Source organism: Ascaphus truei, chromosome 17 (genome assembly GCF_040206685.1).
Source record: "Ascaphus truei isolate aAscTru1 chromosome 17, aAscTru1.hap1, whole genome shotgun sequence".
Lineage (NCBI taxonomy): Eukaryota > Metazoa > Chordata > Amphibia > Anura > Ascaphidae > Ascaphus > Ascaphus truei.
Window position 1 is genome coordinate 32,294,397 of NC_134499.1, and position 24,397 is coordinate 32,318,793.

At 47.1% G+C, this 24,397-nt stretch overlaps 1 protein-coding gene across 2 annotated transcripts in view; it reads left to right on the forward strand.

Annotated features, from left to right (window-relative positions):
- SRGAP3 (SLIT-ROBO Rho GTPase activating protein 3) overlaps positions 1-24,397 on the forward strand; it is a 62,237-nt gene that overhangs the window by 12,490 nt on the left and 25,350 nt on the right. The window lies entirely within an intron of this gene.

Consider the following 24,397-nt stretch of genomic DNA (forward strand, 5'->3'; position numbering starts at 1 on the left):
CCCTCCCCCCTCCCCCTTCGCTTAGTGCGGCATCAAATGACGCGCAGGGTCATGTGACGTCACGTGGCCCACGGTGACATTTGACACCACGTTGCTATGGCAACGCACGGGTGACGTCATTCCGCATGACCCGGCGACGTTGGAGACGCGTCCAGACGCCGGCTGAATCTCGGTAAGCTGAGGTTGCAGAGGCCTAACGCAATCCCCCGGCATTCATTTTAATGCCTCGGGGAAGAGCTCGGGGCCTCTGCAACCTCCCGCGCCCCCCCAAAAAAATCTCAACCCCTGGGGGGTGCACCCCCCCGGTTTGCGTACCCCGGCACTAAATGGCCGCCTTTCAGTTTCAAATCAATCCTTCAGTCAGTGTAACTCAGCAGCTGCAATGTATTCTTATATTAGTAAAGTAACATCATCTATTGTTGCAGTTTACAGTTCAACTTGCTGGGAACATTGGCAACAAATTATCACAAACAGCACTTATTCCCTCACCTGCAGTCTCTGTAAATCTTCCATCATACCACTTAGGCCGCGCCTATAATGCCCGCGACGGCGACATGACGCGTGACGTCACCCGTCGCTGCTAGCGAAAGTTGTATTTCGCTTTGCGGCGGTGTCGCGGGCGACCCGGGCATTGATTGGTTCAGGGGCTGTCACATGAGGCGACAGCCCCTGAAAAATCAAATATATCCCGGCTTCCGAAAATTGCGTTGCCCCGTCGCTTTGTCGCCGTCGCGCTTACTATAAGCGCATGCGGGGGCGACAATGCATTTGTTTTCGGGCGACATCGCATCGCCGGCACTATAAGCGCGGCCTTAGACTGTAAGCTCTTCGGGGCAGGGATTTGCTTTCCTATTGTCTGATTTTGCTGCGCTGATTGTATTATTATAATTCCCCCTGTGTGAAGCTCTGAGTACACTTTTGGCGCTATATAAATAAAGACATACAATACAAAAGTGTTACAAATAACTTGGGAGGTGGGCTCAAACCTGCTATAGAAAGCAAAGGATGCTCGGTATATTAAACTCATTAAAAATGGCATTAAGAGTTGAATAAAAAAATAAAAAAAATGTAGAAAGTATTATCTAATACTACAAAACAGATTTATTTAAAAAAAAAACCCACACGTGTAGGATATTGCTTGAATTGCTCCTTTAACTGCTCTCTATGCTGTAACACAGCGGTGCGCAAATTAGGGGGCGCTGGATTTGTCTGTATGGGGGGTGGGGGGTTGCAGAGGCCCCGCACTCTTCCCCGAGGCATTTAAATTAAATGCCGGGGGACCGTGTGGGGCCTCTGCAACTCTAAAACTTACCTTGACTCTGCCGGCGTCACTCATGTCCATGGCACCGCGGGGTTGTGTTGTGACTTCACACGCGTCAAATGACGCTGCGGGTCACGTGATGTGAAGGAGGGGGGCGCAGGAAAGCAGGCGAGGGGGGGGGGGGCGCAGCAAAAAAAGTTTTTATAATACGGGGCGCTGAAATCCAGTATGAAAGGGCGACGTCATAATGAGGGATAAATGATTCGCAAACGCTTCGAGCTGAATGGCATCTCCCGCTTTGGTTTTTATCATCACAGGGCGAGGAAAGGCGCGCACGGAACTGACGAGCAGCGGTGGCAGAAAAAGGAACGCCTATAGGGGTGGGGGTCATGGGGTTATGCGATGACTCAGGCAGTGTCCTAACTTTATTACTTTAATATTTCAGTAAGGCGACATCTATCAGAAAAGGGAACTATGACACTCAAGCAGAAATCTATTACATTCTTATGACTGATTTCAATACAGTCATTTAAAGTTCAGGCGCTAAAATACAGAGTATTTATGGGTCCCGGCAGACCTTTCCAGGACAATGGACCAGCCAATCAAATAAGGGACAATCCCGTATATAAGGGACAATCCCATATATAAGGGACGTCTGGTAACCCTACTTATTGTGTTTCTGTGTGCATTGAAAGTATGGATCCAATATATTATTTTGAGTTCCTTCCTGAAGGACCCTTGGTATCTGGGCCCTTTCTGGTAGAAATAGTAGTTGGTTAGCAGCATCTGTGCGTCTCATCTCCCCGCCTTTAGATTATAAACTCTTCTGACTAAGGGATTACCCATCCTATCAGTCTGTTGTTCCTCTCCACGCTGTGACCCTTTCGCTGCCTCATACACTGTTTGCAATCTTGGAGGCTGCTGGAGGAAATCCAATTTGAAGCTGACAGAACTGATTTATCTTATTAGCGGGTTCCCATCTGGTTGTGTGTAAATGCTACAATCACAAGGGATACATTCTCCTCTAAAAGGTCTTTTTGCTTCACCCCATCAGAGGAGCCTCATGTCCAGGAGCAGCTAGTGAGGAAGAGTTCGGGCATGACAGCAGTAGAGACAAATGGGACAGGAAGGAGACTGCAAGAGAGAGCGAGCAGGAGATTAGAGCTGGGAAGTCAAGCGCAATAAGGGAAAGTACTCAGCAATATAACATCTTGCTTGCTACTTTTATGTTTGAGTCATAGCATAAGATATATTTAATCATTGCTTTTCAGATGTAATGCCTTAGGGCCTTATTCTATACTGTCCGAAGTGCGCCTTTTTGGACGAACATCCTCATTGAAGTAATTGGACGATATAGAATAACCCGCCTAGTCTGCAGAACGCCACTGCAAACTCCATGGAATATACAATACACACTGTTTTTTGTAGGCTTCTGTTAAGGGAGCATCTCAACATGAGATAGGAATGTTGCTATGATCTACATGGCGGCCATATTGATAAGACATTGCAACAATGATTTTACACCAATGTTTCTCTGGGATCGAAAACTACTGGATGATTTAACAGTGACGTTCAGGGCATTTGGGACAGAACAGCATTTTTCAACCACGTGTGTCTTTCAATTATTAATGTGAAGATAAAAAGAAGTGGCAGCAGATGAGGATCTGGGAGGACAGAGTGGAAGACTTTGGAAATTTGAGAAACTTGCTCAGTTAAAGAGCAGTTGGTACCTAGGGATAAACCTTTGTTGTGTATCCGAGTCTTTGTTCCACGGCATTGTCTGGGGTCGTCCTTCATGTGTAGGGTTCTTCTAAAGAAGTATAAAGTAGTCAGACCGTCAGATATCACCGTTAGTAAGGGGCCACATTGGGTCCGCTCTGCTACTTTGTCCTTCTTGGTAATGAATTAGTTGCAGTGTATATACAGTATGGCACAGAGAGACTACAGCTAAACACCAGCGCTTTCTAATATACCCATCACAACCAGAACATCTCACTGAGGCATCTTTACTATTGTGGGTTACGGACGTTTATATAATGATTAACAGTTTAATTGCGTCTTTTTATGCAGTCAACGTTTTACAGTTGTTAACGTTTATTACTTGGAGCCCAATGAATTGTAATTCTTTTTTATTCCGTTATTTGCGTGTAGTTTAAGGAGAGTTTGTCTTGTTTTTATTGCTTGACACCTTTCCCGGGGTTTGGTTTTTAAATGAGACGAACAAATCAGGTATAATAGTTACATAGTTATACAGTTAAATAGTAGAGGAGGTTCAAAAAACAACAGCTGTCCATCAAGTTCAACCTATGTTAAATTAAGACGGCAGAGATACTCATTTGTATTTCCAGTAATTAGATCCAGAGGGAGGCAAACAAAATAAAATCCAATGAAACATTATCCAACGAGGTCCCATAAAATAAATTAAATTCCCTTCCTAACTCCAGTAATGGCAATCAGATTACTCCCTGGATCAACATCCTTCCCATGTTTACTAATCTGACATATCCCTGTATACCTTATAACCTTATACGTGTATGTCTAAATGTGTCTAACCTTTTCTTAAACATATCTATTGTATTTCCAATCACAGTCTCCGTGGGTAATGAATGTCACGTTTTAGCTGCCCTTACTGTGAAGATCACGTTCCTTTGTTGCTGGACAAATACATAAACACACAAAATAATTAGAAACAGGCACATTCACAGAAATCTGGGGATTAACAACACATTCTTGTTGTTTTACTCCTTTATACTGATAATCACACCAGCACTTCTGCGTGACGCTGCCACGGATAACACGTAAGGGCCGTTCTATAGTGTGTGCGGCAGTGCGAACGCGCGTGCACGTGCCGCACGCTTTTTGTGTATATGCTGTGAGCGAGTGAGGTACTGTATATATGTGTGTATGTGTATATGAATGTGTGTGTGTGTGTGTGTTAAATAAGTTTTGAAATAAAGAAATACTTTAATAAATTGTTTATTAACATTGTACATACATACACACACACACTTAAATACATACACATACATACATACATACACACACATATACACACATTTCAGCGGCGGTAGCGACGCAAATTCTTTATTTTCCTCAGCTTTGCCCCTGTCGGCCGGTTCCACGCTCACTGCCGTGCGTGCGCGTGGCACCATTATAGAAAGACTGACTAACCTCAGCCAACTAAAACTGCCGCGCGCGCACGACGCAGCAAGCGCGCACAGTATAGAACAGCCCTTAAGAGCAGACAGGAGCATAAACACATTGGCTCCTATGTACTAAAAATGTATTTGATGCAGCACGCCTGTGTTATTATACAGGTAACAAAATATAATCTTTTCACAGTAGGGTTGTTATAAATAATATTAATTGATATTTATTAATAACAGTTAGAAAAAAAAATAATGTTCATTTAAATGAGATCAGCTATGCGACATTAGATGCATCAAAAATAACTTCAAACAACAAATTATGCGTTATAAAGTCCTAATACATGGCAAACATTGTGTGAAAGGTTGTGTTATCTTTTTAGCACTGACATTTTGAAAACAATTCAGATTTGATCTTAGCACAGAGATCCATGGGGGTTTATGTATCAAGGAAGAAGTTCAATTCAGAAACCAAAAACGGACCCCAGATGTATCAAAGAAAAACATGCCATTAAGTCAGGATTTGACCCAGAATTGCACCACTTTTGCCTTCACACATAGACCCCGGGGAAGGAAGAACTGCTCCTCAGTGGAGCGTTACAATCAAACAGCAGCAAAACACAGGAACAAAAGCAACGAGAGAGAGAGAGAAAAGGGAACCCACGTGATATAGAACTTACAGAACAGAAAGAACACGAATAACAATTAGTGCCTGAGGGACGAGGAACAGCAGAGAGGGTAAGTAGATACATTTGGTGAGTGGTTGATGTGGAGGTTTCATGCTGCTGGAATGCTTCCTTGATAAAGTGCTTTTCAGTTGAGCCCTCAAGACTGAGACAGAGGGAGCTTGGAAACATTGATGGGAAGAGAGGAGTAGAGTGGTGGAGACCAGCTGAGCAGGAAGGAGACAGCCAGCAGGAAGAGCAGAGAGAACCTGCTGGGTATATATACACTGTTAGGCTGGGGCCATAGAGTGGGTAGCAGGGCTGAGGCGCGATTTCATGCCCATGCAGGCGAGCCAGCGGGCGCGATCGGAGGCGGTGGGAGACTGAAGGAGGCGGGGCAGTGACGTCGCTGGGCCAATCGCCCGCGACGCACCGACGCCAACGTCACGGCGCCGTGACGTTGACGCTGCTCCGCGCTGATTGGATGTTTTCAGCCGACAGCGCTCTGAAAAACAGCTTGGCTGTCGGCTGAAAAATCCAGCGCCTCAGCACGCCTGCGGACGCTCGCGTGAGCCCCCTCTCAAGGCATCCTCATTGAGGATGCAGGGGCTTAGTGCGGAGCGTCCGCACGGCTCAGCGCGGCCTGTCCTTCTATGGACTCGGCCTAACACTGCACACCTTCCCTGATCCATGTTACCTAACCCGCTGGGTATCCGTTGTCTCTGCTCTATGCATCTCTGAATGAAACGACTGTATTTGTTCCCCCCTTGTTGGCGGGTATCACTTCAGTTGCAGTGCGGTACAATGCGCTAAGGCCGGAATTCACAAAGGGATGATCAATGGAAAAAAAACAATTAGTTATACGTGTTTAGTGCCATTTTTATCTATCAACCTACAGTATCTATAGCCATATCAGCAGCATAAAAGCAGTGGATATTGACTTTTTATCGCCGCAATAAGTCTGTGTTATTTTTACCGCAGTATATGCAAATGAGACGTTAATGTCCAATGATTTATTCCCATGATATTCACTAAACCGGGAATATCACCAACTAATATCTCTCATTTTATCACCTAGCCCATGCTGGTGTTAGACCGATCTTCCCAATGTATATAATGTATATAATGGCCACTATGTATATAGGCAAAATAGATCTATCCAACCTAGACTAGGTGCTAGAAATACACAATATTAACATTGTAGAACATACTAATATAGCAAACCCTTAGAAGCCCAAGTGGTCAGCTAGTCATGCTCAGATCATAACTAGCATGGCTACCACAGGGTTAATATTTGCACATCTGGATGTTGCGCTTTTTGTGTTCTATGTGTAGGGTGTTTGTTGTATGTTAACCTCTTTGCCGGAAGGAATTCCTTTGCAATGCATGGGGAGCCTTAGGAATCATTTTCTGCCATAGGGTTTTTGTGAGAAATCCTATTATATAAACCCTATGATAGAAAAGTGTAACATATCCCCGCCTCCACAATTGCATCCCTAGCGCTGATTAACACGGATTTTAATGAATTTCATGTTTGACGAGGAGCTGTCATCACAACCCATTTACAAAGGAATAATTCTCAGTGCGTACGGCGGTGATTCCAACAGACATCGGCTGCAATGCCTCGTTTAATAACATTGACCTTTGGTGGATGTAGCCCTTAGCGGAGCCGAATCAGTGAATGCCCAATAATATCAGAGCTCTGATTCCAGCGCTGGTCCAGGGAAGGAAATTAGTGGATTGTGTTTATGTGGGAAGTGCCGGCTCAGGGAGATTGATGGAGATTCAGCCATTGAGCCGTGAGATTTATGGCAGGATAGGAATGGGACAGCTGAGTCTTCATCAGCCTTACTCAGGGGACAGGGAACCCTCTATACACTCAGCACAAACAGGAACCTTCTATACACAGAGCTGTCAGCAGAGTATACATAGGCAGAGCGTAGACACAGACACAGGTGTTTAGTTGTACTTACTGCTATATTCTGTAGCATGTTTTTTCTTCTTCAGGGGGTGAGAGGATGTTGGATAAGCATAACAAATAAATATAACCCTCTCTGTGCTTGCTGGGTTTATTTCGGGGAGATTACAGGATCTGGGTGTCACCTCCAGGACAATGACCCTGTTTCCTTGCTGGTAAATTCGTTTTTAAATCAGTAAAGTTTTGGGGCAGATAAAGTGCTTTTATTTAATATCGGGACGTTGGAGGCGCCTGGCGCCCCATCACAGGCCTTTGATGTTTTATCTCCTCTTTGCATCCATAATTGCTTTTGAAAAGCAATCTAAATGAATGTGAAACAGTGCAGGGTAATTATCCCATTGAATAGTGCATGTTAATGAATGCCGATCAGGTCCCGATATAGTTATTTAATATTATAGGCTAAAAGCTGTTAAATTCCGGGCATTATTGAAATCCCTGCTCTCTGGTTGGTTAAAATTCCAGGCATTATCCAATCAGTAATGGTCCAGAATTTTTGGCACCCTGCCAAGTTTTTCAGCCAATCAGCTTTCAGTTCTCATTCACAAAGAGTGAGATCAGATCTCAGACAGGGGAGGTGATTGGAAAGGAGGCAGCAGCAAGGCACTGTCTCCTCCCCCATCCTGCAGCCACGCAGTGACTCCTCCCCCTCCCAGCCTGCAGCCAGGCACCGACTCCAACCCCTCCCAGCCTGCAGCCAGGCACTGACTCCTCCCCCACCCTGCCTGCAGCCAGGCACTGACTCCAACCCCTCCCAGTTTGCAGCCAGGCAGTGACTCCTCCCCCTCCCTGCCTGCAGCCAGGCACTGACTCCAACCCCTCCCAGCCTGCTGCCAGGCACTGACTCCTCCCCCACCCTGCCTGCAGCCAGGCACTGACTCCTGCCCCACCCTGCCTGCAGCCAGGCACTGACTCCTCCCTCTCCCTGCCTGCAGCCAGACACTGACTCCTCCCCCTCCCTGCAGCCAGACACTGACTCCTCCCCCACCCTGCTTGCAGCCAGGCACTGACTCCTCCCCCACCCTGCCTGCAGCCAGGCACTGACTCCTCCCCCTTCCTGCCTGCAGCCAGACACTGACTCCTCTCCCTCCTGCAGCCAGACACTGACTCCTCCCCCTCCCTGCAGCCAGGCACTGACTCCTCCCCTCTATGCCTGCACAGGAGAGTGAGGTGTGTGCAGTGTGTGGGTTTACAGGGGGGCTGCAGTGTGTGTGTCTTCAGTATGTGCTTTGTGGGTGGAGGAGAGATGCAGAGTGTTTTGTTGGTGTGTGTGTCTTCAGTGTGTGTTTTGTGGGTGGAGGAGGGGTGCAGAGTATTTTGTGTGTGTGTGTCTGCAGTGTGTGGGTTTACAGGGGGGCTGCAGTGGGTGTAGAGAGTGGGCTGCTAGTGTGTTTTGTGGATGTAGAGGTGGCAGTCTGTTTTGTTGGTTTGTGTGTGTGTCTTTAGTGTGTGTTTTGTGGGTGCAGAGGGGGGCTGCAGTGTGTGTTTTGTGGGTGGAGGAGGGGTGCAGTGCTTTGTGTGTGGGTTTACAGGGTGGCTGCAGTGGGTTTAGAGGGGGGAGCGGCGGCTCCTGGTGTGTGTTTTGTGGATGTAGAGGGGGAGCAGTCTGTTTTGTTGGTGTGTGTGTGCGGTGTGTTTTGTGGGTGTAGAGGGGGGCTGCAGTGTGTGTGTGTGTGTGTGGGTGTAAAGGGTGGAGGAGGGTTGCAAAGTGTGTTTTGGTGTATGTGTGTGTGTGTGTGTCTGCCGTTTTAAGGGTTTACAGGGGCTGCAGTGTGTTTGTGGGTGTAGAGGGTGGAGGAGGGCTGCAGTCTGTTTTTGGGGTGTAGAGGAGGGGAGGCTGCAGAGTGTGTTTGTGTATATATAGGGGGGTTGCAGAGTGTGTTTGTGTGTATAGAGGGGGGGTGCAGTGTGTGTGTGTGTGTGTGTGTGTGTGTGTGTGTGTGTGTATATAGAGGGGGGTTGTGTGTATGTACAATTTCCTTTTAATAAACTTGCAGTAAAAGCAAAAGAATGTAGACAATCATGCTGATAAAAATCAATATGACTACAAAAATCTCTCTTTTTTGATGAAAAATGTAAAAAAAATTACATAAAATAAGCCTACATTTAGCCTATAATAGTAATAATCCCCTCAGAACAGGCATTACTGGCCAATAATGCCCTGGCTGGTTTAAGGTCTTTCGGCTTCGCCTCGGGCCTTCAACTCTTCCAGCCAGGACATTATTGGCCAGTAATGCCCTGTTCTTCGGGGATTATTACTTAAATATATCTTCCTGTGGGGCTGACACTGAGCACAGAGCTGAGTAACCTGGGATAGCATTTTGAAACCTTTCTCCCAAGGAGCTGGAATAATGTATTTGGGATTCACAGAGACATGCTGTCACCTTTCCAGGGTCTCTGGCTTGGTGCCAGTTACAGATAAAATAAGAGGTAGGCGTCACTTCGGACCTCACGTGGTCCAATATCTGACTAGACTGAAGATCTGTGATTTGTGGTTGGTGATTACCTTTGATTCTGTACATAAAACAGTAATCACTAAACGTCCATCTGTTTTATGAAAACTGTAATGTCGGACTTTGACATTTGTCTCAGCTGTTAGGCTATCTCCAGACCTTCACTTGACCTTTTGCAGTTGTTATCTGACTAACCCCATCCAACTATTGTCTGGTTCTCACCCATCCAGCTGTTGCCTGGTTCTACCCATATCCAGCTGTTGCCTGGTTCTACCCATCCAGCTTCTTCCTGGTTCTCCCCTATCCAGCTGTTGCCTGGCTGTCCCAATCCAGCTGTTGACTGGTTCTCTCCCATTCAGCTGTTGCCTAGTTCTACCCATATCCAGCTGTTGCCTGGTTCTACCCATCCAGCTTCTTCCTGGTTCTCCCCTATCCAGCTGTTGCCTGGCTATCCCAATCCAGCTGTTGACTGGTTCTCTCCCATTCAGCTGTTGTAAGGTTCTCCCCATTCAACTGTTGCCTGATTCTCCCCCATCCAGCTGTTGCCTGGCTCTCCCTATCCAGCCTGGCCTATTCCTCCCCATCCAGCTGTTGTCTGGCTCTCATCACCACCCAGGTCTTGCTTGACTCCCCCATAATTAGCTGCTGCCTGTTACCCTCCACCCTGCTGCTGCTTTGCTCTACCCCTTACCCACCTGTGCTCTCCCTCTCCTATGCAGATGTTGTCTGTATCCCTTATATCCAGCTGTTGGTTTACTCTCTCCTCCCCCCACGACCCCCATTCTGCTGTATGTTTCTCCTCTGCCTCCCCCTTCCCCCCTCATGTCTTAGTTCCCTCCTGGAGAAGGAGCAATGTGTTGGATCAGGGTGTTACTGCCCTGACTGAGCAGTGTCCAGGCTGCAGCAGCAGCAGCACAGAGGGTGAGAGCTGCAGGGAGGGGGGATAGGAGGTGTCTGACAGGACAAAAGCTGCTGACCTGATCACTGTGACTAAATTCCTAAGAATGTTTCCAAGAGCTTTTCTGTTTGTGAAATAAAACCCTGGGTGACATCACTGCGAAGCCGCCAGTGTGCTGAGAAGTAACATAAAGCACAGCTTACATCTGATAACTTTGTATTCACTTCAATGGAACTTAATGCATCATTAAACTGTCCATCTGCGTAGGGACTTCCCTTCACTCTCCCTTGTTTTCTCACTCTCTTTTCTCTTTCTCCCTCTTTTTCTCCACTTTGTTTCTGTCTCATCTCCCCCCCCCCCCCCTTTCCACCTTTCTCCTCTCTGCTGTCTCTCCCTCTCTCTCTCTATCTCTTACCCCTCTATCGCCCTCTGGCTCTCTCACACACACTTGTTCGCTCTCTGTCGCTCTCTTTTTTTCTGCCCTCTCTGTCTGTTTGTCACTCTCCCTGTCCCGCTCTCACTTCCTCTCCCCTCTGTCTCTCTCGGTCTCTCACCTCTTTCTTTTGCTCTCTCAGCTGTTTTCCATTTCTGTCTCTCCTCCCTTATCCTCTCTCCCCTAGCTGTCTCTCTCCTCCCTCATCCTCTCTCGCTCCCAATTTTACTGTCCCTCTCTCTCTCCCCTCTGCATCTTGCTCTCACCTCTTTCTCTGTCTCTCTTTTGCTCTCTCTCCAATCTCACCCTCTCTCGTTCTTCTCTCTACCTCTCTCCTTCTACTTGTATCTCTCCCTCTCTCTCTCCCTCCCTATATTTCTCTCTCTGTGCCTCTCCCCCTATGTATCTCTCTGTCTCTGTCTGTCTGTCTGTCTGTTTCTCTCTGTACATTAAAATCAAATCAAATACGCTTTATTGGCATGATGGAAGAACATTTCAGTATTGCCAAAGCATGAATCTCTCTCTCTCTCTCTCTCTCCCTCTCTCGCATGCCTCTCTTTCTCTGTCTCCCACTTTCTCTCTCCCTCTCTCGCTGTCCCCTCTGTCTCACAATCACTCTGTCTCTCTCCCTGTCTCCTTCTCTTATCTCTCTCCCCCCTCTCTCTGTACAGATCTGCAGTAGGTTCCAGAATTTCTATTCCCCAATTCTCCAGGCACCTCTGGCTAACCCGCCTCTCGCTGCACACGTGAGGAGCACGAGAACTAACCCCTTCAGTGCAAAGGCGAAACAAATAACAATTGTGCCATCTTTTTATTTTCCTACAGGGACAGTATTTATTTATTTATACTGTACAATGTTTTACCAGGAAGTAATACATTGAGAGTTACCTCTCGTTTTCAAGTATGTCCTGGGCACAGAGTTAAGATGACAAATAGTACATGGTTACAAATACAGTTACATAAGTGAACAGGGTATACATTATATACAAGATTTTCCATGCACAGCAAGAGATAATATATATTATAGGCGTATGTAGCAGTTACAGACCAGATTAAAATGTGAGACAGCTTTAGTTTTGAACGAACAGCAACTAGCCCTGAGTGTAATATTTCTGCACGCGTTGGAACGTGGCAAAACAGTGGCAAAGAGCCCGGTTAGGATCATTGATGTTTACAAATTCATCTTTTAGGAGCTTGCAGGAGTCCAATCCGTGCTGCCTGAGAACTAGACGTTCTCCTGTGCACCTATCACCACCCTGCTCCTCTACCTGCTTCTATATCTACACGGGACAGGACCGGGAGAGGCACACTGAGACACTGGACATGCTGTAATAGGGACAGGAACAATGAGCAGTTCCTGCAGTGAGGGGCCCAGTATGAATATAAAGAGCACCCAGAGTTTCTTGCTGGATTCTGGGGGGGTAGGCGACGGGTTAGTGGAAGATCTGAGGTGGGGAGTGCTGCAGTGTTGGTGAGATACGAAGGTAATTGAGACATTCACCTCTTGGTTTAAACGGCAGAATCTGATTTGAGTTGTGTGTATGCATTTGTGTGTTGTGTGTATGTGTGTTATGTGTATGTGTGTGCTGTGTTGTGTGTGTATGTATATGTGTGTGTTGTGTGTATGTATATGTGTGTTGTGTGTGTATGTATATATGTGTGTTGTGTATACTGTATGTATTTGTGTGTTGTGTGTATTTATATGTGGTTGTGTTTATGTATATGTGATTTTAGTTGTGTGTGTGTGTTTTGTGTATGCATTTGTGTGTTGTGTATGTATATGTGTGTTGTGTGTATGTGTGTGTTGTGTGTATGTATGTGTGTGTTGTGTGTATGTATATGTATATGTGTGTATGTGTGTGTTGTGTGTATGTATGTATGTGTGTGTTGTGTGTATGTATGTGTGTGTTGTGTGTGTTGTGTGTGTTGTGTGTATGTATATGTGTGTTGTGTATGTATGTATATGTGTGTGTATGTATTTGTGTGTTGTGTGTTGTGTGTGTATGTATATGTGTGTGTTGAGTTGTGTGTGTGTTATGAGGTTGGACAGACCTGATAATCTCTAGCTGCTTGCTTGGACAGTAAAACTCTGCTCTTCCCCCCCAGATACTGTAGCCTTGGCAACCCCGGGATTGGCTGTGACCAAGGCACGCATGGCTGCAGAGCGATACATTGGCTGGGATTGTATCACCTGCAGCAGAGAGAGGCGCGTCCTGTCCAAGTGACAGGAACGCTCCTCCTGCACTGTCATGCAACGGTGCAGGGATAGATGGGGGAGAAAGCTGGGATGAGAGAAGAGAGGGGGAGAGTAAGACTGCGCTTATAGTGCCTGGCGACGGCGACATGACGTTGCGCCAAAACAAATACATTGAATCCGTCGTATGCGCTTATAGTAGGCGCGACGGCAACAGAGCGACGACGCGAGCAAAAATGTGGTAGCCAGTGTTATTTTATTTTTGGAGAGACAGTCGCCACGTGTGACTGTCTCTAAAGCAATCATAGAGCGCCTATTGCACTCTGTCCTCCCCCTTGGTGACGTCACTGGCCTTGTCGCCAGCGACGTCGTTTAAACTTTAAACTTACGGCAACGGGTGACGTCACAGGTCGCCGTCGCCAGCACTATAAACGCGACCAAAGGGTGGAGTTAGGAGGAAGCTGAGAGAGGTGAGACGGAGCCTGTAGCCTTCAGAGCTCAATATCTCCCTGAGAGTTAGAGGGTTACACGCTGTATTTTGTTTTGGGGTCACAGAGCCAGGCACCATTTCATCCTCACAGGGAAATAACTCCTGCTATATCCCACCTGATCTCCAACACATCTCCAGCCCCGATAACACCCTTCACTGCAATTTATTAACTACCTCACATGAATGTGCTGTAAGATGTGTACCCGCGCTAGGCAGTGACTTACGGAACAGCAGCACTTAGTGAATATGTCCCTTAATATAAATGTGAATTCACTACGATACCCCTGTGTCCGGCAGGGCAGTGGGATGGGGGGGGGGGGGTGCTTCTCCCTTTGATTTTGGAGGGAGTTATAGGGGGAACTAGGGGCAGGAGAAAGGAATTGTAGTAATAATTAATGGAGGGCTCCAAAAATCTGTTCTGATTGGGTCAGTTTTCATAGAACGTGCAAGTAGTCATACGCTGTAGTGATATATGCTGCCGCATACGCCTTTATAGAATTTTCCCTTATGTTAATAATTAATGACACCAATTATCAGATTAGTTTGACTCAGCAGATCTGCTTGGTTATTGAATTGTTTCTTCAGGTCGGTAACTCAGGAGGATCGATGAGTCCGCTGGGCACATTGCTTGGATTGGTTATTGATTAACGTTACTGATAATTGGTTAATGGAGCAGGGATTTATTTATAGTTCTGTATTCCCACGTGTGTCCCCTCCGACCCTCGTGCTGGGCTTGGGATCTGGGGTGCAACCCCCACCAACCAAAATGATTAATATATGTCTCTCTCTCTCTCTCTCTCTCTCTCTCTCTCTCTCTCTCTCTCTCTCTCTCTCTCTCTCTCTCTCTCTCTCTCTCTCTATCTCTCTGTATATATATATATATATATATATATATATATATATATATATATATATATAGAAGACGGCATGCTGGCAGCAGGGCCCCTCCTCCAGGCAGCATCGCAACGTCATGGCGGCATGTTGTCATGGCAATGTGTCGTCATGGGACGGGTCGCCATGACAATGTGACACTGCAAGAGGAGGGTCGCTCCGGAGAAGGTAAGACACATAAGATACACACAACTTGGGGTGGGCAGCAGAGTAGCTGTCCTGCGCCGGTCCGGGGACTCCCCGGCTCCTTCCCCCAGCTCTCCCATCTCCTATCGGGTGGAAGTTGAATCCCAGCACTGACCGGAGGAGGGAGCACAGGCCCCCAAAGGCTTGGGGCCCAAGGCTCGCTTTGCCCTGAGGCCGACCCGTGCTCAGCGTCCAATGTAGCAGCCAAAGTGGCCAATGTTAATGACAGCGCGGCGTCCGAGCGCTTAGTTTATGGCGGAGTGTAATGGCGTTGCAGGCCTGTTATGGATGGAATGTTTGGGAGATGTTTGTGTACGGTGTGACAAACAGCTTACTCCGGGGCTCCGCCGCTTGTCCGGGACGGTTAGAACACGGTCTTTTGGGGTAGGTTAAATGAGGAGGCGTCACGTACTGTTCCTTTAAACAGGCTGTGCCTGGTTTATTCAGTCCCAGGCACTGAGACTGCCACAGTGCATACAACAAAACACATCAAAACAAAAACTGCTCACCTGAGCGATAACTTAACTTAGATTTCCCTAACTCAGGGTGGAAGTGGCTTTTCCACTTTCCAACAACAAAACAAGGTACTTTTGCAGAGTTAGCCAAATGAATAGAACAATTGAACCTGTGTGGGGAAGGGGCTTCTCCCCACTGTGTTCAGCAGCCTTCCAGGCTCTGGAGAAAAGAGAAAAGCAAACAGGAAATCAGTCTTACATACCTGATTTCTAATTAGCATGACAGGTGACAGAAATCCCTCAGTTCCAGCGCTTGCCCAAAACTGTGGGATGGAGTGCATGTATTATAAGGCTGCACTCCCAGGCCAGACAGGATAGAAACTGTTCAGTATCCTGGGACCCTATATATGGAATTTATTACCATCCCCTGGTTTCTGTCACATATCCTCCCCCCCAGCTCAGACCCCGAGGGATGAGCGACCATGGATATTAGGGAGTGCATCCTTGACAACCCGTCAGCATTGCCATGTTTGTGCCCTGACCTGTGTTCCACAGAAAATTTAAAGGGTTTAGGCTTAGGAACCACCTGGTCACTCTAGCATTCTTTTCCCTGTTTTGACACATCCAGGTAAGGGGTGCATGATCTGTGACCAACCGGAATTTTCTCCCCAACAGGTAGTATTTGAGCGTCTCTACAGCCCACTTTATTGCGAGACACTCTTTCTCTACTATGGAGTAATTTTTCTCCTGGGGATTTAGTTTCCTACTTAAATAAAGGATGGGGTGTTCCTCACCTTGAGACTCCTGGGAGAGTACCGCCCCCAGCCCTACCTCAGATGCGTCGGTTTGGACTACGAACTCTTTGGAGAAGTCAGGTGTGACCAACACTGGTTGGGCACAGAGAGCTTCTTTCAGGCTTCTAAAGGCCTGTTCGGTTTCGGGGGACCACTTTACCATAAGCGGTCCTCTTGCTTTTGTGAGGTCGGTTAGTGGGGTTGCCTTAGTCGCAAAATTGGGAATAAACCTTCTATAGTACCCAATTAACCCCAAAAAGGTCCTTACTTGTTTTTTTGTAACTGGCCTTGGCCAACCTTGTATCGCCTCCACTTTGAGTGTTTGGGGTTTGAGTAAACCTCTGCCAATAGAATACCCCAGATACTTGGCCTCCTCCAGACCAATGGTGCATTTAGCGGGGTTAGCAGTTAGTCCAGCAGACCGAACTGCGTCGAGCACAGCTTGGACCTTTGGAAGGTGGGATTGCCAATCTTCACTATGGATTACCACATCATCCAGGTAGGCAGCAGCATACCGAGCATGTGGTTTTAAAATTTTATCCATCATTCTTTGGAATGTGGCGGGAGCTCCATGTAAGCCAAAAGGCAGCACCCTATACTGAAAGAGGCCGTCTGGGGTTGAGAAGGCTGTCTTTTCTTTTGCCCTTTCTGTGAGGGGAACCTGCCAGTACCCTTTTGTTAGGTCTAGGGTTGTGAGATATCGGGCTTTGCCCAGTCTCTCTACAAGTTCATCTACCCTGGGCATAGGGTAAGTATCAAATTTTGACACCGCGTTTAGTTTCCGGTAGTCATTACAAAACCTTGTTGTACCATCTGGCTTTGGGACTAAGACTATAGGGCTGTTCCACCCACTTTGGGATTCCTCAATTACGCCTAGTTTTAGCATTTTTTTAACCTCTAAACTTATAGCCTCTCTTTTGGCCTCTGGGATTCGGTACGGTTTAAGGTTAACTCGGACCCCCGGTTCAGAGACTAGGTCATGTTCAATTACGCTAGTTCTACCTGGCTGTGTAGAGAAGATTTCTTTGTTTCTGCTCACTAAATTCTGAACCTCTTGTTTCTGATGAACGGACAGGGTTTCAGCTATGCTAACCTCTGGGTCAGTTTCTTGACTCTCTGACGGACCTGGGGTTACTAGGGTTGACAAGACTTCTCTATCTTTCCAGGGCTTGAGTAGGTTTATATGGTAAATTTGCTCAGGTTTCCTCCTACCTGGCTGTCTTACCTTATAATTTACTTCTCCCACTCTTTCCAAGACCTCATATGGCCCATGCCATTTAGCAAGGAATTTACTTTCCACGGTGGGAACCAGAACTAGTACCCTATCACCTGGAAAAAAAATTCTGACCCTAGCACCCTTATTATACGTATTCCTCTGTGCTTCTTCAGCTTTCTCCATGTGTTCCCTCACTATGGGTAGGACTGCAGCAATGCGGTCCTGCATCTGGGCAACATGCTCTATTACACTTCTGTAAGGGGTAACCTCGTGTTCCCAAGTCTCTTTGGCTATATCCAGTAAGCCCCTTGGGTGTCGGCCATACAATAGTTCAAACGGGGAGAAGCCTGTGGATGATTGGGGAACTTCCCTAATGGCAAATAACAGGTACGGTAACAAACAATCCCAGTTTTTCCCATCTTTATCGACCGCCCGCCGTAACATGCTCTTTAAGGTTTTATTGAACCTTTCCACTAAACCATCTGTTTGTGGATGATAGACTGAGGTTCTGAGATGCTTGATTTTTAGGAGTTTACATAACTCTTTTGTTACTTGGGACATAAACGGTGTTCCCTGGTCAGATAGAATCTCTTTAGGAATTCCAACCCGGGAAAACAGAACTACTAACTCTTTTGCTATGTTTTTGGCAGAGGTGCTACGTAGGGGAACTGCCTCCGGATATCGGGTGGCATAATCTAATATTACCAATATATGCTGATGTCCCCTAGCAGACTTTATTAGGGGTCCTACTAGATCCATAGCAATCCGGTCAAATGGTACCTCTATTATGGGAAGGGGTACCAATGGGCTGCGGTACGCCTTGAACGGGGCGGTGATCTGACATGCTGGGCATGAGGAACAATAATTCGTAATTTCTGCCAGAACCCCAGGCCAATAGAAGCTTCGGAGAACCTTTTCTTTTGTCTTTTCCACCCCTAGGTGTCCCCCCAATGGATGACTATGTGCGAGGTGTAATACTACGTTACGGAATGTCCGTGGTACCAACAATTGTTTAGTTGTAACTGATTTCCTTTTATCAACCCGATATACTAGGTCGTTCTCTACCTCGAAGTAGGGGTAAGCAAGCGACCTATCTGGTTGGCCAAGAGTACTATTCAGGTCCCGTATATTTCCCCTTGCTACCGCTAATGTGGGGTCCTCCCACTGGGCCTTCTTAAAACTCCCAGGACTGACCTCTAGGTCAGCGAGGGTCTTATCCGGTTCTGGGGTGGTAAGTGTCTGATCAACATCCTGATTTGGGGTATTCCCTACCAAAGTAGTGATGGGGAAGGGAATTTTACAGCACTCCTCCTTTTCCCCCTTCTTATTTGGGCCCTCGTCAACCTCCATTTCTGAAAACGGGAAAGGATTTATTTCTTCTAATACTTCGTTATGGTCCGCTATTGAACTCTGGGCGCTATTCTGAGCGGGGGACCACATTTTTAGAAAATGGGGAAAGTCGGTCCCTATTAACACATCATGTGCCAGTTTGGGTACAATACCCACCTTGAAATCTAAAGAACCAAACTCTGTTTAAAAAAAAACATCAACAGTGGAATATTCATGATTATCCCCATGTATACAACAAATTGCCATTCTTTGTGAACTGTTTCCCTGTTTCTTCTTAATGGGCAAGAGGTATTCGGACACTAGTGTGACCATGCTCCCAGAGTCCAGAAGTGCCCGAACCCTCCTACCATTAACCTTTACAAATGCCCACAGATGGTTATTCAAGGGGTCCTCTGGGCTAGGGCGCATACATTGGGACAACAGCGAATAAGGTTCCACGCTGTTGCATTGCATGGGCTCATCATTTAGTGGGCAGATTTTTGCTGTGTGGCCCCTCTCATGACAATTTACACATTTAGGTACATAGTCTGTGTCCCACTTAGAGCCTTTTCCCGGCTCCCCATGTTGGCTATTGCCCTTAGTGTGCGAACCACTGTTGCTGGTGCTGCGTGAAGGTGGTCGCCGCTCTTCAGCTCCCCTTAACCCCGGTACCCTTTTACCGTCTCTGGAAGAGTCCTGGAACCTCGGGTAGTGGGGTTGCTCCACGACTGTGGGTTGCGGGTGCTCTTCTGCTGCATTGTACCTTTCTACGAGGGCCACAAGCTCATCCGCATTGTGGGGGTCACTCCGACTGACCCAATGGCGTAAGGCAGAGGGAAGTTTCCTCAAGAACTGGTCCATGACCAACCGTTCCACGATGTGGCTTGCTGAGTTGATCTCGGGTTGTAGCCACTTCCGGGCGAGGTGGATGAGGTCATACATCTGGCTTCGGGTGGCTTTATCCATCGTGAAGGACCATGCGTCAAACCTTTGGGCGCGAACAGCCGTGGTTACGCCGAGGCGGGCGAGGATCTCGAACTTCAATTTTGCATAGATGTTAGCTTCGGCTGGCTCTAGATCAAAGTAAGCCTTCTGGGGTTCGCCGCTTAGGAAGGGTGCGATTAGACCAGCCCACTCAGCTTCTGGCCATCCCTCTCTCTGTGCCGTGCGTTCAAACGGGAGAAGATAGGCTTCCACATCATCCGAGGGTCCCATCTTCTGAAGGTAGTGGCTTGCCCTGGTCATTTTCGGAACTGGGGCTGCCGCTGCCAGTGGAAGGTTACTGATAGTCCCCCTCAGGATCTCGAGTTCCTGCTGTAAGCCCTGAGCGAACCGCTGTTGCTCCTCTCTCAGCAAGCGGTTTGTCTCTTGCTGGTTTGCATTCGCCTGTTGCAGGATTGCATTAGTCTCTTGCTGGTTTATTAACAGCTGTCGCTGGGTTTCACTCGCCTGTTGCTGGGCTTCATTCGCGTCTTTCTGGACAGCGACATTGCGTACCAGCGCACTCACCACGTCTTCCATCTTGTTTGGATTGAGAGAAAAAAAACTTTTTTTTTTTTTTTTCTTTAAAGTTCTTTAACCCCCAGACCTTTTAGTGTTCTGCCCGCATTCTCCACCATATGTGACAAACAGCTTACTCCGGGGCTCCGCTGCTTGTCCGGGACGGTTAGAACACGGTCTTTTGGGGTAGGTTAAATGAGGAGGCGTCACGTACTGTTCCTTTAAACAGGCTGTGCCTGGTTTATTCAGTCCCAGGCACTGAGACTGCCACAGTGCATACAACAAAACACATCAAAACAAAAACTGCTCACCTGAGCGATAACTTAACTTAGATTTCCCTAACTCAGGGTGGAAGTGGCTTTTCCACTTTCCAACAACAAAACAAGGTACTTTTGCAGAGTTAGCCAAATGAATAGAACAATTGAACCTGTGTGGGGAAGGGGCTTCTCCCCACTGTGTTCAGCAGCCTTCCAGGCTCTGGAGAAAAGAGAAAAGCAAACAGGAAATCAGTCTTACATACCTGATTTCTAATTAGCATGACAGGTGACAGAAATCCCTCAGTTCCAGCGCTTGCCCAAAACTGTGGGATGGAGTGCATGTATTATAAGGCTGCACTCCCAGGCCAGACAGGATAGAAACTGTTCAGTATCCTGGGAGCCCTATATATGGAATTTATTACCATCCCCTGGTTTCTGTCACAACGGTCACAAAGAATACTCAAAATGGCGGGAACGGTCTCCCGGCTGTCTGTTATCTGCTCACGTCTTAACAGCTTGGCAGGTATCCGCTTTGCAGCTTGCGAGGTGACTTTTTCCCACAGCTCCCTCACTGGAGCCTACGATACCTCAGGTTGTCAAACTGTATAGCTGTCTCTGTGTGTGTCTCTCAGCCTGTCACTAGCTACAGTATCTCTCTGTGTGTCTCTCAGCCTGTCACTAGCTACAGTATCTCTCTGTGTGTCTCTCAGCCTCTCACTAGCTACAGTATCTCTCTGTCTGTCTCTCAGCCTGTCACTAGCTACAGTATCTTTCTGTGTCTCTCAGCCAGTCACTAGCTACAGTATCTCTCTGTGTGTCTCTCAGCCTGTCACTAGCTACAGTATATTTCTGTGTCTCTCAGTCTGTCACTAGCTACAGTATCTCTCTGTGTGTCTCTCAGCCTGTCACTAGCTACAGTATATTTCTGTGTCTCTCAGCCTGTCACTAGCTACAGTATCTCTCTGTGTGTCTCTCAGCCTGTCACTAGCTACAGTATCTCTCTGTGTGTCTCTCAGCCTGTCACTAGCTACAGTATCTCTGTCTCTCAGGCTGTCACTAGCTACAGTATCTCTCTGTGTCTCTCAGCCTGTTACTAGCTACAGTATCTCTCTGTGTGTCTCTCAGCCTGTCACTAGCTACAGTATCTCTCTGTGTGTCTCTCAGCCTGTCACTAGCTACAGTATCTCTCTGTGTGTCTCTCAGCCTGTCACTAGCTACAGTATCTCTGTCTCTCAGGCTGTCCATAGCTACAGTATCTTTCTGTGTCTCTCAGCCTGTTACTAGCTACAGTATCTTTCTGTGTCTCAGCCTGTCACTAGCTACAGTACAGTATCTCTCTGTGTGTCTCTCTGCCTGTCCCTAGCTACAGTATCTCTCTGTGTGTCTCTCAGCCTGTCACTAGCTACAGTATCTGTCTGTGTGTCTCTCAGCCTGTCACTAGCTACATTATCTCTCTGTGTGTCTCTCAGCCTGTCACTAGCTACAGTATCTCTCTGTGTCTCTCAGCCTGTCACTAGCTACAGTATCTCTCTGTGTCTCTCAGCCTGTCACTAGCTACAGTATCTCTCTGTGTCTCTCAGCCTGTCACTAGCTAAAGTATCTCTCTGTGTCTCTCAGCCTCTCACTAGCTACAGTATCTTTCTGTGTGTCTCTCAGCCTGTCACTAGCTACAGTATCTCTGTCTCTCAGCCTGTCACTAGCTACAGTATCTTTCTGTGTCTCTCAGCCTGTCACTAGCTACAGTATGTCTCGGTGTGTCTCTCAGCCTGTCACTAGCTACAGTATCTCTCTGTGTGTCTCTCAGCCTGTCACTAGCTACAGTATATTTCTGTGTCTCTCAGCCTGTCACTAGCTACAGTATATTTCTGTGTCTCTCAGCCTGTCACTAGCTACAGTATCTCTCTGTGTGTCTCTCAGCCTGTCACTAGCTACAGTATCTCTCTGTGTGTCTCTCAGCCTGTCACTAGCTACAGTATCTCTGTCTCTCAGGCTGTCACTAGCTACAGTATCTCTCTGTGTCTCTCAGCCTGTTACTAGCTACAGTATCTCTCTGTGTGTCTCTCAGCCTGTCACTAGCTACAGTATCTCTCTGTGTGTCTCTCAGCCTGTCACTAGCTACAGTATCTCTCTGTGTGTCTCTCAGCCTGTCACTAGCTACAGTATCTCTGTCTCTCAGGCTGTCCATAGCTACAGTATCTTTCTGTGTCTCTCAGCCTGTTACTAGCTACAGTATCTTTCTGTGTCTCAGCCTGTCACTAGCTACAGTACAGTATCTCTCTGTGTGTCTCTCTGCCTGTCCCTAGCTACAGTATCTCTCTGTGTGTCTCTCAGCCTGTCACTAGCTACAGTATCTGTCTGTGTGTCTCTCAGCCTGTCACTAGCTACATTATCTCTCTGTGTGTCTCTCAGCCTGTCACTAGCTACAGTATCTCTCTGTGTCTCTCAGCCTGTCACTAGCTACAGTATCTCTCTGTGTCTCTCAGCCTGTCACTAGCTACAGTATCTCTCTGTGTCTCTCAGCCTGTCACTAGCTAAAGTATCTCTCTGTGTCTCTCAGCCTCTCACTAGCTACAGTATCTTTCTGTGTGTCTCTCAGCCTGTCACTAGCTACAGTATCTCTGTCTCTCAGCCTGTCACTAGCTACAGTATCTTTCTGTGTCTCTCAGCCTGTCACTAGCTACAGTATGTCTCGGTGTGTCTCTCAGCCTGTCACTAGCTACAGTATCTCTCTGTGTGTCTCTCAGCCTGTCACTAGCTACAGTATCTCTGTCTCTCAGCCTGTCACTAGTTACAGTATCTCTCTGTGTCTCTCAGCCTCTCACTAGCTACAGTATCTCTCTGTGTGTCTCTCAGCCTGTCACTAGCTACAGTATCTGTCTGTGTGTCTCTCAGCCTGTCACTAGCTACATTATCTCTCTGTGTGTCTCTCAGCCTGTCACTAGCTACAGTATCTCTCTGTGTCTCTCAGCCAGTCACTAGCTACAGTATGTCTCGGTGTGTCTCTCAGCCTGTCACTAGCTACAGTATCTCTCTGTGTGTCTCTCAGCCTGTCACTAGCTACAGTATCTCTGTCTCTCAGCCTGTCACTAGCTACAGTATCTCTCTGTGTGTCTCTCAGCCTGTCACTAGCTACAGTATCTGTCTGTGTGTCTCTCAGCCTGTCACTAGCTACATTATCTCTCTGTGTGTCTCTCAGCCTGTCACTAGCTACAGTATCTCTCTGTGTCTCTCAGCCTGTCACTAGCTACAGTATCTCTCTATGTGTCTCTCAGCCTGTCACTAGCTACAGTATATTTCTGTGTCTCTCAGCCAGTCACTAGCTACAGTATCTGTCTGTGTGTTTCTCAGCCTGTTACTAGCTACAGTATCTCTCTGTGTGTTTCTCAGCCTGTCACTAGCTACAGTATCTCTCTGTGTGTCTCTCAGCCTGTCACTATCTATCTTCTGTGTCCATCTTTCACTGGCAGTCCCTCTCACGTTTCTATCCATTTTTTTTTCTTATCCAATCGCAAACTGTCATGTGTTGTCAGGCAGATCAGGGACAGTCTCTTGTGTCGCCATGTGATAGGTGGAGCCGATTAATTCTGTATTGGCCACAGTATACTGTACATATATTTGTAGCAGGAGCTTTATATTAACCAATCGGAGGTCTCTGAGCTGATGAGACAATTCCTGATGGTAACAGCAGCTATCCGATGTACTCTCGCTCGTTACATTGTTACTGGCTCATTCTGTTGTTACCTCTTCAGGTTTTTTCTTAAAAAACCATTTAGGGGACTGGTGAACTTGCATTTTAATTAAACACAAGTCATGCAAATTCCTGTGTGAGACAGGTGGAAGTCTGTTGGGTGTTTCCCACCTTTATTTAATGACCAGCACAGTTTGTGGTCGAAGCTTCCCAAGTGATAACATAACATTTTTCAAAGTTAAAAAACATGGTTTTAATCTCTGATGAACCTGATTCTAACCAGGGAAACCAGCGCCCTCTGCCCCCTTTTGTCTTCTAGTTTATTGAACTAAGATTGTAATTAATACAACATGAATAGGCCCCTATAGCAGTGACTGATTTAAGGCAATACTGGAGCTGGGTTACCATGAAGAAGCAGCTGCTCATCAGCGGGATGTTACAGGAATGCAATGAGGCCAGACCTGATGGTGGCAATGTACACAGGCGTTTAACTCTTGCAGTGCAGGAAGGGACCACACCGACTTGGTGCAGCATCTTACCAGCCCCTCAAGCACTGAAGGGGTGAA